General features: G+C 38.7%; 1 protein-coding gene across 1 annotated transcript in view; it reads left to right on the top strand.

The window, feature by feature from the left end:
* Positions 1-16,568, top strand: part of nav2a (neuron navigator 2a) — a 304,501-nt gene that overhangs the window by 23,066 nt on the left and 264,867 nt on the right. The gene's annotated exons all lie outside the window — the stretch shown is intronic.

The following is a 16,568-nucleotide window of genomic DNA, read 5'->3' on the forward strand; positions in this document are numbered from 1 at the left end:
AATTTAATTCTATATGCAATTAAATTGGGAAACTTTCTGTAAGTGCATTGTGGTTTTAGACACATACTTACACATATCTGTCCTTGAGTTAAAGTACGGTGAACGTGTTTTGAAACTGCAGGTGGGCAGGTAATGAAAATAAAACCCAACCCTGTTACCTAGTATAATCAAATTCCTTTTAGGTCAGGAGCCAAATATGGACCGGTTTGATCTCAAGTGGACCGCAGTTTTTAGGCCACAGTTTTAACAACATTGTGGTCTAGCTTTCGATATCGGGTTAAATTCACTTCAGTTGATTTTCTTTCTTCTTTTTTTTCAATTTTTGTTTAATTTAGAGGAATTTAGTGTAATTGTTTGCGAGAAATTGCAAGATTTGTGAAGAAAAAAAAAATGACTGCATTCCTGTGATATTAATGAAGGAAAAATGCTATCATTAAATTGGTGAATTTTAGATATTTACACCTGGATTTTTTGGTACTTCACACAATAATCCATGTTTTTCTCTGTCATTTTGACTTCGTTTTGTGGGTTGAATTGGATTTTCCAAAGGGCCGAATTTGGCCCCCGGTCCTTGAGTTTCACACACATGATGTACATAGTCAAAATAAAAAACAGAGACATAGCGTAGAGCCATGTTGGTACCACCTAGCTGAGTTGGATATCTGCCTGTACAGCTACATAATACATTTAAGGGACTTTTTTGGGTCTGTGTTGCATTTGCTTTAGCATTGCGAATGCTGCCACAAATACAAACAGCCAGCACACACTTTAGGTTAAAATCGTCTTTACCACAGGTTACTCGAGACATTTTTAGCCGTGTTAGATGTGGCAGACACATTTTTTCCCACTGATGATGCGATTGAAGATTTCCTCATATGCAGATCACCCACAATGGCCCATTGAAGAAACCCACTACATTCAGACAATATGATGTAAATGCTGAAAATGTACCACACAGAACCGAACTGAGCAGCAGCTGTTTCTCAAACATTTCCTGGCAACCCTTAACATGCATAAATAATGTGAAGCAGCCAAAATGTAGAAAATGTAGAAAACGGTTTGTATAAAATTAGCTTTAATAGTGATCTTTATTCAAACACAAATCTGAATTTATGCTCTTTACAATAACAAAATAAATAAGTAAATGAATACCACCACGTTGTGTGTCCGTGTGCATGGCTGCATTAGTGTCTAGGAGATGCCGTTAGTAGCAGAAAAATGTATTATTTACACCCCAAAGTGGATGAGGATCATTGGTGAGTCTGGACTCCCTGGGTCTCATGAGGTGGGGGCCCCTGATGGCTTCCCCATGCTGCATCAGCACTGTGTTGGTGGGTGTTGCAGCAGATGCGTTGCTGTGGTGTAACCGAGCCACTCAATTCCCAGAAGAGCACTACACGAGGCATTAAAACAGATGTTTTTCATGTGATTCACTATGCCGCAGTGAAAACACTATCTAAATAACGGAGAAGGGTCAGGGTTTCTATTGTTGTGATGGTAGGAAGCTCCAAATAATTAAAAGCTGCTTATCTACAATGATGGCAAATGTGAATTAATTGTAAATTATTGCACGATTTACACACACTGTTCATGCATGCACCTAGCATTTATATTAGTAATGTATAATTTAAATGTCATGAATAAACCCAGCATGCATTTACTATAATTCATTCTGTTTTAATAGGGCAAAGTGCCCACAAGGCCGTCCATAATAACAAAGCACTCATGTTTCAATGTCTTGTTTTATAAAAACAGTAAAAATGGTAAAATGAGCCAGAGAATTTCCAAATATGTAGCTCAGTGCAGCAGAGGTTATCCACTTTGTAATTCCATCCATACACTCTGTTCTTTTCTGACCCTACTTATTAACACCAGGGTCACGGTGCAATGCTGGGTTCATTCATAAGTCATAAGAGTTGGAAACAGTCAGGGATTCACATGTAAACGGTGAATATTCTACATCAAAGACATCAGGAGCTGGATTTAAACCCTATTCTGAGCAGCATTCTGCTCCATTGAGCAGCTTCTGTGAGTATTTTCACGTCACACAATCACAGGATTAGGATATCAGATCCATCCTTTCTGTGTAATAAATATAGAGGAATCACTGCCCTGCTGACAAGAAAGACAGAATGAAATAAATGATCAGTGCTTAGATGGTGGGTAGTACCATTATTGTCTCACAGAAAGATCTTTGTGGGTTCAAAAGAGTTTGGAAAGTATTACATGTATTTTTAATGTAAATAATGCTAAAATCTTTTTACTTTCTTTATGATATATTCAATGGTTAATTCACTGGTCTAAAAACTTGAAGCTGAAAATTTATTTGTTTTTTTCGAGCAGGGAAAAGTAAACAAAAAACAAAAGGAACAAAAATAAAACTTGCTTTTGTTTGTGTGTAAATGGCAGCATTGGAAGGAATGACAATGGTTAGATCTTTTAAAGGACATCCTTGACTTGGAGTAGTCTGCATTTCCATTACTCTTGGGAACGCGCAAAATCTAAATAGCGCAATAAAAACTTGTAATGGAAAAAACACTTGAATTTCGAAAAAAAACACTCAAATGTCACCTAAAGGTTTTTATGCTTTCATGAGGAGGTTTTTCCAGACGTTTCGATATTGGAAACACTTTTTAGGCAATGACCACTTCTCTCTGTGTAAACCTGGTGCGGTACGTGTAGACAGAAGAGGAGACCGAGGCATTTCTTAGCATTATACTTCAAAATAATCACCGCCGTATTAGACATAAAGCAACAAAGGAATGCGGCGTGTTATGAGGAGGTTTGGAGCGTCCATCTTCCTGTAGCGAAGTCTTGCTGGATGAGATTTCACTGGAGTTACGAGGCTCCAAAACAACCTTCAATAGAAACACTTTCAAAGCGCAATTATAGTTTGGTGAAACTTTAGGGATATTGCTTTTATTGTGTGAAAAACTGTAATGGAAACAGTTATTGATAATCCTCTCTTTGACTGACATCTGGATTGGTTTAGTATTGCCTGGTGATGTTGCCAGATCATAATAATCAAGGTTTAAAAACCTGCTGACCAACCACATAATCCACCATGTTAAGACTGTTATGCTAGAATAATGGATTTAGTGAAGAATCAGGCTGAGGTCCTTTTTGAATTAGTGGTCTTGTAAGGGTCCCATCAGGAACATAATTGAGGCCTTAAGTGAGTGATAACCCTGCACTGAAAAATACACATCTAGAAAACACGTTTTAAAGTTTTTAAGATGAATAAAGACATGCAGGAACGTAGGAGTGCTCATTGCAACCCCCTCTTCATCACCTGAAACCAAGCGCAGATCACCAGGATCACCACGAAGCTGTATCTGTTACCCTAATCCAGACCAACCCCCCCCTTCCTCTGCCCTAATAGCCCCCATTCTAGTATCACTTACACATATAATCAATACAGGCTCTCTGCTTGCTATTGATTCGGGTATATGGTGTGTACACAGCTGCTGAGCACAGACTGTGGCCCCCTGCCTGGAAATCAAAAAGCCACACTTGGACACTTGATCATCTGCACCTGGTACTCCTTTGCCATCTTCAGCTTTCATTGAACAACAGGAGATAAAAGAGGAGCAACCCCATCAACAAGACATGTTTCATTCAAGGTCAATGATGTGCCTCTATGTTATTGAGTTAGTAATGAAGTGAAACTGCTGTATTCATCCAGAGAGGGATGACCACTATCAGGAACTAGCTTACAACTAGGTGAGCTTTGGCCATTGACTACCCTTACTCCTGCATAAATGCAATTTGTTAATTTGTATATACACAAACTTTACAGTTTCTTGCACGCTTGACTGGAGTAATGTTTTCACCAGCGTTTTCTTTCTGTTTTTTTTTTTATCTGTTTGCAGGATTATGTCCAAGGTACTTCAGATTTTGACAACATTTTGACTAAAGATAGACCTTATGCCATGGAATATTTAATTAAATTTCGGAGGGATCTGGACAAATATACTGATTTTAAATCCACTGCGACCGTGGCTCAGTGGTTGAGTGGATTGTCCAATAATCGAAGGGTTGGGAGTTTGAATCCCACTCACTGCATATCATTGTTGTGTCCTTGGACAAGACACTTCACCCACATTGCCTAGAATAAATGTGGTGTGTTGGTGGTGGTCAGAGGGACCGATGGCACACTATGGCAGCCCTAGGGCAGATGTGGCTACCGTAATAGCTTACCACCACCATGTGTGAAGTGAAAGACACATCAATGTAACAGCACTTTGAGTGTCTATATAAAATTCAATGCATTATTATTATTACTTCCTGTTGGTGACTTTGCACCTTTACAGTGTGAATGATCACGGTACCATGATCAGAATCACTGATTCAGATAACTGCCAATATCTGGTAAAGACGATATTTGGCACTTGGCGGGGTTTGCGCCCTCATCGGTCTTGAAGTTTCACTGGGCAATATGGACCAAAAACTCATTTCTCAATATTTTTTCTCAAAATGGTGATATACGATATCTTTTTAATTCAAATGAAGTCTGACCAGAAAGACAATTCAGGGTTAACTTTGCCTCCCCTTAATGTGTTATATAAAACTAATAGAGGGCACTTGCCTTTTAAAACTCAATGACGGGAGTAAATGGGGTTTAGAGCATCTGAAGGCCGCCATACTCGGTATGACAGAAGACCACAACTGCATCCTGGGAATTCAATTACCTTCAATGTAATCTCCCCCTTATGGACATATTACCCTCTGACAGACCCAATCAGTGAAATCAAATAAAACCAAGCATGATGTGTTTATTCCTGATTGATTCATGCTTGGACTGTAATGAAGTCGATGTATTAACCAGTGGTGGGCAGTGGTGGCGTGACGGTTAAGGAAGTGGGCTTGTAATCGGAGGGTCACCTGTTCGAATCCCTTAACTGTAACTGCTTTGGAAAAAGTGTCTGCTTAATGAAGTTATAGATTTGTAGAACCAGAAAGAGCAATGGTTTTGGTGGTTCTGGGGAGAACTTGGCATGATTTTGATCGTTGGATGTGAGGTGATATAAGATCGATCAGTTGATAAATCAACCACCGCGTCTGACAGATCTCAAATAAAAGCTGGATTAGTGGAAATTGAAGTGTCCTCTAGCCGCTGTTTGTTGAGATTGTTTTTGTCAGAATACAAAAGATTTCATGCTTGAACTGTCTCCACATAACACAACCTCATCAGACGCCAGATACTGCCAACCACTACACCCACGTTTCCTTTCATATCTCATAAATTTTGTTTTGAACTGGACGAAACATTAGGCGATTCTATTGCATGTAATTTTCTTCATTGCTTTTTTTATAGACCAATTGAGATTCAGAATCTCTTTTTCAAGAGAGTCCTGGTAGCAGTTCGGTTTAAGGGACTTGCTCACAGTATTACAGTGGTTTCAAACCGGCGACCCTCCTGTTACAAACCCGCCTCCTTAAGGGTTAGGCCACAACTGCTCCACTACTGCATTGAGGAATGTAAGAAAAAACTCAATTAAAAACAGCCAACGAATACTGACAGGAGATGCAAAGTACTAAGTTTGAGTAAATAAAAATAAACAGTTTGTGCGTAGTAATAACTCTCAACAATTCCATAGCTGGAATCTCTGATGCTGCGTTCACACCGGATGTGTCACGAAATGTTGGATAGATGCGTCCCAGATAGGAAATCATTCCAGTGCGGCAGTGCGGTCAGATCTGCGCGTTAAGTGCGTTGGTCGTGCGAGCACGCTCCCGATTTCACGCATATCCGCACATTTTATGCTGAAGCCAAATGCATTTGGGTATGAAGTAAAGTTGTTGATTCATACGTTTTAGTCAAAGTATTTCAATTTAGCAAATTTTGTTGTAAAAATGTAAGAGTGACTGCCCATGGGTTGAAACTTGGCAAATGGAATAAAATTTTTCTATTTGCTGATAATGATGGTTTGTGATGTTTTGGTGGCTTCTTACATCACGGCCCCCCACTGTTGGCCCCGCCCCTCCTATAAAACGAGCATCTGTTGACTCTGCAATCTGTGGCGAGTCGGTTGGATAGAGAGAAGTGTGAATAGAGAGGTATAGTGAGTATTGAGTAGGTAGTTAGCATAGCATAGATTGTTCTTTAGAGATTTTATATAGTATAGACTGAGTGTGTCTGAGCTGCTCTAAAAGCCACAGCCATAATCAAGACAGTTTTTGAATTTCCAGCCTCGATGTACATCAGCCAAAACCTTGGGTTTAAATACTCTTTAATGAGAATAAAGCGGTTCCCTCGGCCAGTAGTCGGTCAGATGTTTTGGAAGAGGCTTGGCTAGCTGGTCTTTGACTGTACCATCCAAGTGCACCTACTTTAACACTAAGGTTCAGTAGTTTACGACTACGTAGAAACGGTTACATTAAAATTTCATGTTGTGCATTGTAAAGCAATAATTGGTCAACGTGGCTACACGTCCTGCTTCAAATGTTAGTCAGGTGTCACAAGAAGGCAGTCTATGATTAAAGAGTGTATTACAGAGTATATGACAATTGCATTTGGTCCTGTATTGCCAGATCACTGTGCGTCCATGACTTTTACCCGACACTCTGTTTCTCAATTTTAAAACCTAAAACCAGGCTATATCACTTTATCTCTAATCTCAGGTTAATAACAGTCCTTTTCCCATAAGTATCTACTTTTAGATGCTCATATTGTCTTTATTGGATTTTTACAGTCCTGTTGGGTCAGTTTAATGTGTTTGGCCTCGTGTCGCAATGATACTAGAAGCTCTACAATCGGATTAAAGGGACAAAGGCGGCTCTCTTTCCTTCCCAGCAGCTACACATTTGTTCTGTCGTGCTTGTTCCTGTCGTTCTCCTGTAATGGCCACATCATGGCCATGGGTGACCCAACATGGGGCTCAAGGACGTTAGAGTAATGTAATCTTGGCTGTCAATAGGACTCTGAGGAGATGGATAATAGCCTAAGAAATGGGGAAAGCTCTGAAACCTGAGATTGTTACTTCTACACACCGCAGGGCAAAGGTACACAAACTCACTCATTCACTCAGATTGTAGTTCAACCGGTGCTTCTTCTGTATTGCCTCCCATCATCTCACTATGAAATACTCTAAGTGGTTGTAGCCTTTCCATCAGATGTGACATTTAGAGGTGTGTGTGTGCCCCTAAACCATGATCATAGCCAGTCTGGTTGATGGAGAGAGGATAGAGGTGCTAATCAATAGCCATTAGAGTTACCCTGATCAAATATTTATTCAGGAAGAGAGCGCAGAATAGACTCCCTGTCTACCTGATCGCTAGTCTCCGGTTGGAGGTTTTCCTTTTCCCAGTCTGTCTGCACACATTAGGTTTCTCTTCCTTTAACGTGGGAGTCCACCCTGGGGTGTTCAGCTGCAACGCTGAGACTTCAGAGAGTCAAAACGGGTCAAATCAGCCTCGAGGACAGTAGATGGCTGAGTTAGTGTGTGTGTCCGAGCAGCAAGTTATTCTTTAAGGAGAAATTTTTTCCACAACTAAATATTGACTCAAATTCACACATTTTTCTTACTTTTCTTTTTGTTTTATTGTAGTAATAATCATATTAATAATGGCTTAGATTTATATAGTGCTTTTTTCAAGGAGACTCAGAGCGCATACAGAAACCATTATTCATTCACACCAGTCATAGCAGTGGTGGTAAGCTACAATGTAGCCACAGCTGCCCTGGGGCTTACTGACAGAAGCGTGGCTGCCATTTCGCGCCTACAAGCGTGGGTGATGTGGCCAAAATTAAGTTGGTTGAATAAAAGGGGTTTTAGAAATTGTTTTTGTTTTTGTTTTTTTGTTTTTTTCTACTGATAAACGTAAACTGAAAAAGTTTACAGGCTTTAAAAAATGTCCATATGATATGTCTTGTCTTGTGTAGGGATGTTGCCAATCGACTATTTTCCTTGTCGACTACATTGTTTCCTCATTGACTAGTAGGGATATAACGTTTCACTCAACTCCCGATACGATTCGATTCACGATACTGGGTTCACGATACAATTCTCTCACGATTTATTTTACAAAATGGGACTGTAGACAAATTTTTACTATAATTTTTTACAAATACTGTACTATTTTCCTTTTATTTTTCATTGTCAAAAGAATTCCTTGATAAACTATTCAAAACAATGCAATTTAACTAAAAATAAATCTTGAATGAAATAAATAAAGGAATAATACAAATGAAAATGAAGCCTATTAATTTAAATTCTGGTTCTATAATAAACAATGCAAAACTGCATAATAGTTCTTTTTCTTTTAAAAGTGCAACTGAAAATGTATTTTGTGCCTTAACAATTGGACTTTAAAAAAACAACAACCGTGATTGCACTGATTTACGTCATATTTGTTTGGACCAGCAGGGGGCGCTGGTAACAGTGGTCGGTTGGCATGCAGATATCTTGCAGTGAAGAAGAGAAGCTATGCTAGCAGACAGAGCTAATAGAAAAACGTGACTTTTACAGATATTCAAGTAATATTACAGATATTCTTTCGGTGCTAAAGGGGTAAGGAATCATTTATTAACATATTTAAGAGTAGAAGGCGGCCAGAAAGAAAGTATTAGCAGACTCCGCCCGCCGCCTACACTTGTGGATAGACAAAAAGTACTGCGATTCAATTTTCAGAAAATCGATATCAACCGTGATACCTTTTAATCGATTTTTAACTGCCTTGCGATTAATCGTTACATCCCTATTGACTAGTATATTATACAAGGTTTTTGAAAACCGCTCAGTTGAAACGCAAAATAATATACACCCAGTCTTTATAGCTGTGTGCATTTAATAATCATATGAAAACCTCAAGGTATCAGTGATGAATGAAAGGAAGCAAATCACACTGAAAGCAAAGTAATGGCCATTTGAACCAATGTGCTGCATTTCTAAGCATTTATTTAGTTTAAAGAACTGAGCAAAACAAACATCTGAAGTTATACCTGGAACCTCACTACTTTATGCTCGGTGTTTAGGATGTTATTTCTTTATTTAAAGATCAGATTTTTTTTTAATCTGTAAAATTATATATATTTGAGTTTCCTTTGTTTAAAAGTCATGAACAGTGTTTTTCTCTCAGGCGATGAGACAGATATTATCTTTTCCACCTCAACATGATCAGTACAAAGCGTGCACTAGATTTTTTATTATATATACACACACACACAACACTTTGAATCCCCCCCAGTGTAGCACCATGGATTACTTTAAAATCTGAGGAGATTTTTGTGGTAAGGAATGAACAAAGGACATCTCTGTTACCCACATTGTCTTAATTATAATGTGTTTATCCATGTTTTGTGTCCTCTTTAGTTTTTTTTTTAGTCTCCAGGCAGTTAAATACTGATAGATCTGACTAGATTCACTGCCTGTTGAGCTTTTTTCAGCTACTGACAAGAATCAGTTAACACTCTTACATCAGCCTTCACTTGCTCCATCAGCTCTGCTTAGAGCGAGCTGTGAACGGGAGGAGATGCCGCAGGAGAGCAATAGGTGGTGCCGTTTGGCTGAAGCAGTGAGGAAGAAGGTGTGTGTGTGTGTGTGTGTGTGTGTGCGTGCGTGTGTGCGTGCCCCCATCCCCTCGTAGCTGCAGTGATAACAGAGTGAGCTCTGGGTTCCTTCATGCAGCGTGGAGAATGAGATAAGAGGCTCACGAGAGAACACGCGTGCTCTGTCTGGCACATTGAAGCTGCATGTTTGGAGATGTGTGTGTGTGTGTGTTTGAAGTGGCTGAGCAGCACCACAGCAGAAGGGCAGAACACACACAGACACACACACACACACACACACACACTAAGATTGTGTACCAAAGCAGTCGGGGACTTATTTCCTGTCTGTTCAGTTGTACGCTGAAGCATCACTTCATGAAGCACACCAATCAGAAACATGACATCTGTTTCACCTCTTTAAACCTACACCAAAATTAATTAATACTAATTAATTATTACTAGTACTCTCCAAGTGAGCTTGTCTTCAGATTTGCTTTATGCAAATTATTTCATTTATTTATAGAGCTGGGTATTATCGTGGCCAATTTCCTGACTTGATTAGTTTCCGATTATTAAGGTTTTGAATCAATTAATCACGATTTAATTTTGAATCAGTATTGATCTTTGAAATTTTACTTGGATAATGAAAATGGTTCCAAACTTTTGACTTAAGTTGTGGCGGCTTACCTAGTGGAGCTTCGTCTGCATCCGTCATGTTTGAGGTGAATGTTCTTTCGAGTTAAGCAAAAAAAAAATATATATATATTTCAGTACCAATGGTAATTTCAATTAAGTCGATTAAGTCAATTTTTTTTACTCGCCTCTATTTTTCTCGCTGTTTGAACAGGTAAGACGTCCCAGAAGATATGATATTTTGGATGAGAACCAATAAAATCCAACACTAATTTTTTAGTATTTATTTATTATTCTTTTTTACCGATATCGGAACAATATCCTGTGTTAATAATGGATTGGGACCCACTTATTTTAGATGGAATTGTATGTATTTTACCAACTTAAAGCTTCACTCTCTTACTAGAAATGTATTTTGTTGTTAAAACATTTTTGATTGAACTATGCTGCCAAACTCTGATCTGTATTTTGTTCAGACTAGAGACGTAGTAAAAGACTCACAGTACACTATAACACTACTGATAAAACAAATCATCACAGGTGTTCCCTCTTCATCCTGTTAAAGCCGGTAATTAGAAATATATGTTGCCGTTGTAATCGTAATTGAATTGTAATTGAGTTCAGTTAACTGACTTTTTAATTGTAATTGGCGTGAAAATTCTATACAAAACTGTCATTTACAATTTAAACATAAAACAAGGAAACAATGTTGGTTCTATGGCTTACACATACGTAGTTAATAATGATATAATTTTATTTTACTATTTAAAAAAAAATAATACTACTGAAAGAAAAAAGGCTCAGACGCCCACATCGAAGATATTCATACCAATATTTTCATTGATTAAAAATCCTAACACTGTAACTAAGAGATAACAAACGAATTACATGATAAATCATACTTTTAGTGTATTTTGCAGCTATGCTAACAGAAAGCCAACACAAGAGGAATGTGATTTTTATGGGCTTATTTATTAAAGGTTCAGTTATTATGTTTGAACTTAAGAAATTGAGAATGTAATTGACTTTTAGGGGGAAAAAATAATTGTAATTGGAATAAATGCTGGTCACCGTAATCGTAATTGAGTTGTAATTGAACATGGATAATTGAATAATGTATTTGACCCCAACCCTGGCTCTATTTACCGGTATGTTGTTTCTTCTAAAGGTATCGGAACAATATCTAATAATAATAATGGATTGGGACACACTTATTTTTTTTTTATAGATGGAATTGTATTTATTTTATCATCTGTGCAGGCCTGCGTGCCCTCAGATTGAACTATGCTGCCAAACTCTAATCTGTGTTTTGTTCAGACTAGAGATGTAGAAGACTCACAGTACACTAACACTGCTGATAAAACAAATCATCAAGGGTGTTCCCTCTTCATTGAGTTAGAGCGTTCGATGGCGTTCGACTCAAATTCGTGCACCATTACATTTCCATTCCTCTGCTTGTGGAGCTCCTCGGGCGGTGCATTTCACACTGCATCTCAACTAGCTGTTTTTTTTTCTACATCGCTATAAGACTGTTATCAACATTCGCACCTCAGGGAGATTCCCTGCAGGCTTTTATTGCATTTCCATGGAGCAGCAGCAGCAGTCGTGTGCGTCGGTTCCTGCATTGTGTTATCTCAGGCAGCTTATGGTGATCCTTCACTTGGACTTACTCCTGTCATCAATTCTGCCCATCGCTCCGCTGAGTCTCACACGTTTGATTGGCTCCCACTCAGCAGGAGTGAGCTGTGATTGGCTGCTTAGCGCCGTTCATTAGGGAAGACTCAGACAGGGAGCTCAGCTGACCCCTGGAAGAATGCCGAGCACGTTGTGATAAATGAGCTTTTTCAGCTGTGACACCCCAACTGTTAGTATGCACAAGCATAGATGCACGCATGCATCCTCTTCTCTGTTTATACCACATCAATCTAATTCACTGTAAACTAGGTGCCTAGAAACTCAGCTTTAAGATCTATGTGAACCATAGTCAAAGTGCATAATGCAGTATAAAAGAGGACGGGCAAAGGAAAGTCATTATTTTTCTGGTACAGACCGATACCTCGGCTTTTGGCAGGTGTTGTGAGATCCTGCAGCTCTTAAATTTAAATCAATGTCAGCCTATTTTTCCATTTAAAAGGCACAGAAGTACAATTATAAACTGAGTTTACAGTTTTTAGCCATTTATCTTGCGTGTGCCTGCAGCTTGTCTGTATATAAATAAACTTTCCCGTCCAGGTTTTACAGCAAACATATGCTGTTTGGAAAGCTTATGAAGTCCTATCTGTGAGAAAAAGATTTATTTCAGCAATGTTAATATAGTTATCCCACAGAGTGAACAACACAGCACAGCCTGGCTCTGTGTCATAGAAAATAACTCATAAATTCATTTTATTTTTCTGATGTATCCAAAACAATATATGCAAGGAGTTCTACTTTATTTTAGGTTTAAAAAGTAGTCCTTGTAATGTTAGCTGCTGTAGAAAATTGAGTAGACTTTCATAAACAGATCACATAACAAAGAAGAGAGATGAAATGCAGTCAAAGCCAACTGCAGGACTCACTGTTCTCTCTCACTCTGTCAAAACTAAACTATTCCTTGATGGAAAAATAAAGAAAAAAAAGCATAGAAAAGATCCTATGAGGCATTATTCACTGTGCTGCACAGGTGAAGAAGGTGGCAGAAACAATATCTGGCAAAGCAGTAAAGAACGAGAGCCAGAGAGGAAAAAGTTCAAGTTTGAATAACAATATTATCCTTTTTGTCACTTTACAGTGACATTTGCAAGCAGCCTTAACTCCCTATAAACGGTGCGCTGCTGAAGCTTTGGGGGCTGAAGTCCATGAGTAAATGTGGCCACCATTTTGTCGGGTCACCCGATTAAGTTACCCGACAATAGGGTCTACGGGAACTTTTAAAGAAAATAATTGGACTAAACCTTTAGTAGTATATGTGATCTTTTGATAGAGCTTGGAGTAAAATCCAAAAAATTGTTCACTTTGGTATAAAAGCATGAAATTTGGCACAGATACTCTCTCAGGGCCACTATTTTGGAAAAAGCCATTAAAAAATTCAATATGGCGGCCAATATTCAATATATAACCGAAAAATGCTCGGATTGGGCCAAACAAAGTGTCAGCGGAAAGGTCTGGTCCTTCTGTGGGAGCAATTTGGCCTCTAGTCAAAAACAAACCACATATTCGGACTCGGGAGAATAAAACGTGTACACTGGTGCCACATTTTTTACAAGATGTTTTGCAGCATGATTGAGTGTTTTACCTTTAGCAGGCGCAGCCCTCACTCTACCCAGGGGCGATGCACATATTCGGACTCGGGTGGACCAGACCTTTCCACTTACATCTCGTTCGACCAGATCTGAGCATTTTTGGATTTGTCCCAAGTTTTTTGAGGCATCTGGCGGGCGCTCTACCCAGGGGGGATGCATATATTTAGTAAATAGTGGCCCTTAGAGAGTGTCTGTGCCAAATGTCATGCTTTTATATTAAAGTGAACGATTATCTTGAAATATGCAATTCATCTCCTGCACTACTGTGTCTCGTCCAACATTAACCTTGAATTTAGGCCTTTTTATTAATTTATTTCTGATGTTTTGCTTGTTTTAGAATTTGAACTTCACATTTTGGTGTATTTTAACACATCCCAATTTGGGAACCACTGCACTACAGGAACCCTTTAAGCATTTTTGGCTTGATTTGGGGAAACGTTTTGTGTCAGTAAATGCATCAAATAAGGAAAAGCCAAATATTGTGGAAAGGGGTGCACTCTGAAATAGACATTGGTCAAATTTGAAATAGACAATGAGGCTCACACTCTTTCAGACCCACAGGTCTTTGTTACTCAGTGTAACGGTGATGGATACAGAAAGGGAAGTCCTGTAAGACTCCTCAACATGTTTATTAGGAGAGCAAAGTTTACAAACTGTTCGCTCACTTGACCTTGCTTTACCAGAAAGCTTTAGCAGGGATCCAAATGAGAGCTGTCCAGAGAGTCTTGCAGGGCCATTTGTTTGATTTAGATTGTTCCAGCTTTAATCCTCCATATTTCACAAGTTGAGTTGAATAAATGAGCAACAACTTGTCCTTTCCCAGATTAATATAAGCTGAAGTTCTGGACAGAAATCAAACAGGCAGTTCAACTCTCTTCAAGGTATTAAATGTTCACGTACGTCAGGCAAGTTGTTGCAAAGCTTGGTTTCCTTCCTGCGTTGCACGTCTCATGAACTTTGCTGACTCAGCGTGTAGCATGTCTAGAGATACTTGTAGGAAGAAAAACAGCCATCGAAGCCTGACGATATCGACCTGAGTCCAGAGGTGCTGTCGTCTCACCATAATGCATGAGGTTGGAAAGTCGTTGATCAACCAGTGGAGTGATTACTTGTGCATCCCAAGGTACCTCTTTTTCCTCTTCTACCTCCATCACTGCCTTTGTCACTTACAGAGGTGGGGATCAATCACTTGGTTCCACCCCCAACACTTCTGCACATCACTGCTCATGTTCTCACAGATCTGGCATCTCTCTCTCTCTCTCTCTCTAGATCTCCATTAATCCTTTACTTTTCTTGTTCTCCCCCTCAAGGACTTTGTGTATCAATGGTTTTACTTCATTATTCACACTTCCATGAGTTTAATCATTAAGAGACAGGGTGGATTCTCTCAATAATGCCATGCGCTCTCTGAACAGCTTGACGTTAGGGGTGTGCCATCTAAAGAACCTCACGATTCGATAACGATTCAGGGTACTGCGATTTTATTATTCAATGATTTGTACGATATTAACGATTATCAAACTTTTTTTTCCCCTCACTTTGTTGCTACTTTATACTTTTAAACAGGGTTTTTGTAATGTATCTCCATTATCTTTTACTTTTGTTGAATCACCAAATCCAACAGGAAACATATTACAAAAGACAAATATATCAATGAGCTGAGTAAATCCCACAAGAAACTAAAAAAATTTTTTTACACACAATCAAAGCAGCTTTAAAAACACAAAACCTACAATATCAGCTCTCACAACACTTGTGGAATTTGGGGGTTTGAATAAAAGGTGGATGGATTAAGGAACACAATGAATAAGTGCAGAGGCAAATGTGCAGCTACTCATCATCATTGCTGTCTTCAATCTGAATTCTTTTAAACTCTAGCTTTTATTTTTGGCGAGTGAATCTCACACTCAGTAACTGTAGCCAAAGGCTCGCTCAAACATACATCTGCGCGGTCGTAAAATCTGAGTTTTGCACTTAATTGGCCCTGCTGATGTCTGCCCAGATATGTTTGAGACTTTAAGTGTTAGCTGTCACCATCGCCGTCTTTCTCTCGTCCGTTCCTTCAGGTTTCCGGGCGGCATCTGCGACTTTAACTTTCGTTCCGCGAGCAGCAGTCGTGTTCCTGTCATTTAGTTATTATGAAAAACTATCGTTTTTGAACATTTATGAATCGCTAAATAGCTTAGATACACTCACACTTGCCAGGTCAATTAACTGAAAACCTCAGATTTTACCGACACCTTTAAAACATGTTCCAGGAGTACAAGGATAACAGAGATCTGAAAAATGTAGGAAAAATGAGCGGTATCTAAATTTTGATACCGTCAAAACTCCTTCCTATATTCCTATATTTCTGTACAAGAATTCTTTCTTTTTTTTACCATCACCAGCCGTCCCTAAGGAAGGGTAAGAAACACTTTATTATAGGGAGGATGTAAAAAGAGAGGGCAGTGTTACACCTAAGTGAGGGGGAAGGGAACAGGGAGGAGAGACTCAAGGTGGGAAATGGAAAGGGTGGGGAAGAGTTGATTATTTTAAAGTGAGAGTGAGATGTGAAGTTGTAGTTGTGCATATGTGAAGCTTAGGTATAATGGTAGTGGCTGTCAACAGAGGGAAGGAGTGAGTGGTTATACCTAAAACAGGTATTTGGTCATGCTTTACTGCTCCTTACCCACTTTTACTTTTTGTTTTACTTGGTTGTGTATTGGTATATTTTAAGTTCAATAAATGTTAAGAGTTCTATTGGTGTATTTAATTAAATTTAGTGTTTCAGTTGTCTTTCATAATCAATGTGCTTTAAAAAATAGTATATCACGGCCTCAAATATCGGCTTCCAAAATTGGCTTTAGATATCGGCCATCGGCTGATTTTTTTATTTTTTTTAGGTTTTTTAATCGGTATCGGCATTGGCCTTTGAAAATCCCATATCGGTCAACCTCTAATTTGTATACAATTGTTATTTTCTTTAATTTACTGAATTGAAAATATCTATTTTTAGAAGACGTCTTTACAGTTTCTTGCATTTTTTTTTTTTTGGCTTAGTCAGTTTTCTGGAGTACCGTTAACTTCTTATTTGGTTGCCTTGGTGATCATTTGTGTATTTGCTGCCATAAATTATTGATTCCATCTTCCCTCAAAATGTGCACACTACTCTGCTGAAATAA

The sequence above is a fragment of the Gouania willdenowi genome, chromosome 3 (genome assembly GCF_900634775.1).
Source record: "Gouania willdenowi chromosome 3, fGouWil2.1, whole genome shotgun sequence".
Classification (NCBI taxonomy): Eukaryota; Metazoa; Chordata; class Actinopteri; order Blenniiformes; family Gobiesocidae; genus Gouania; species Gouania willdenowi.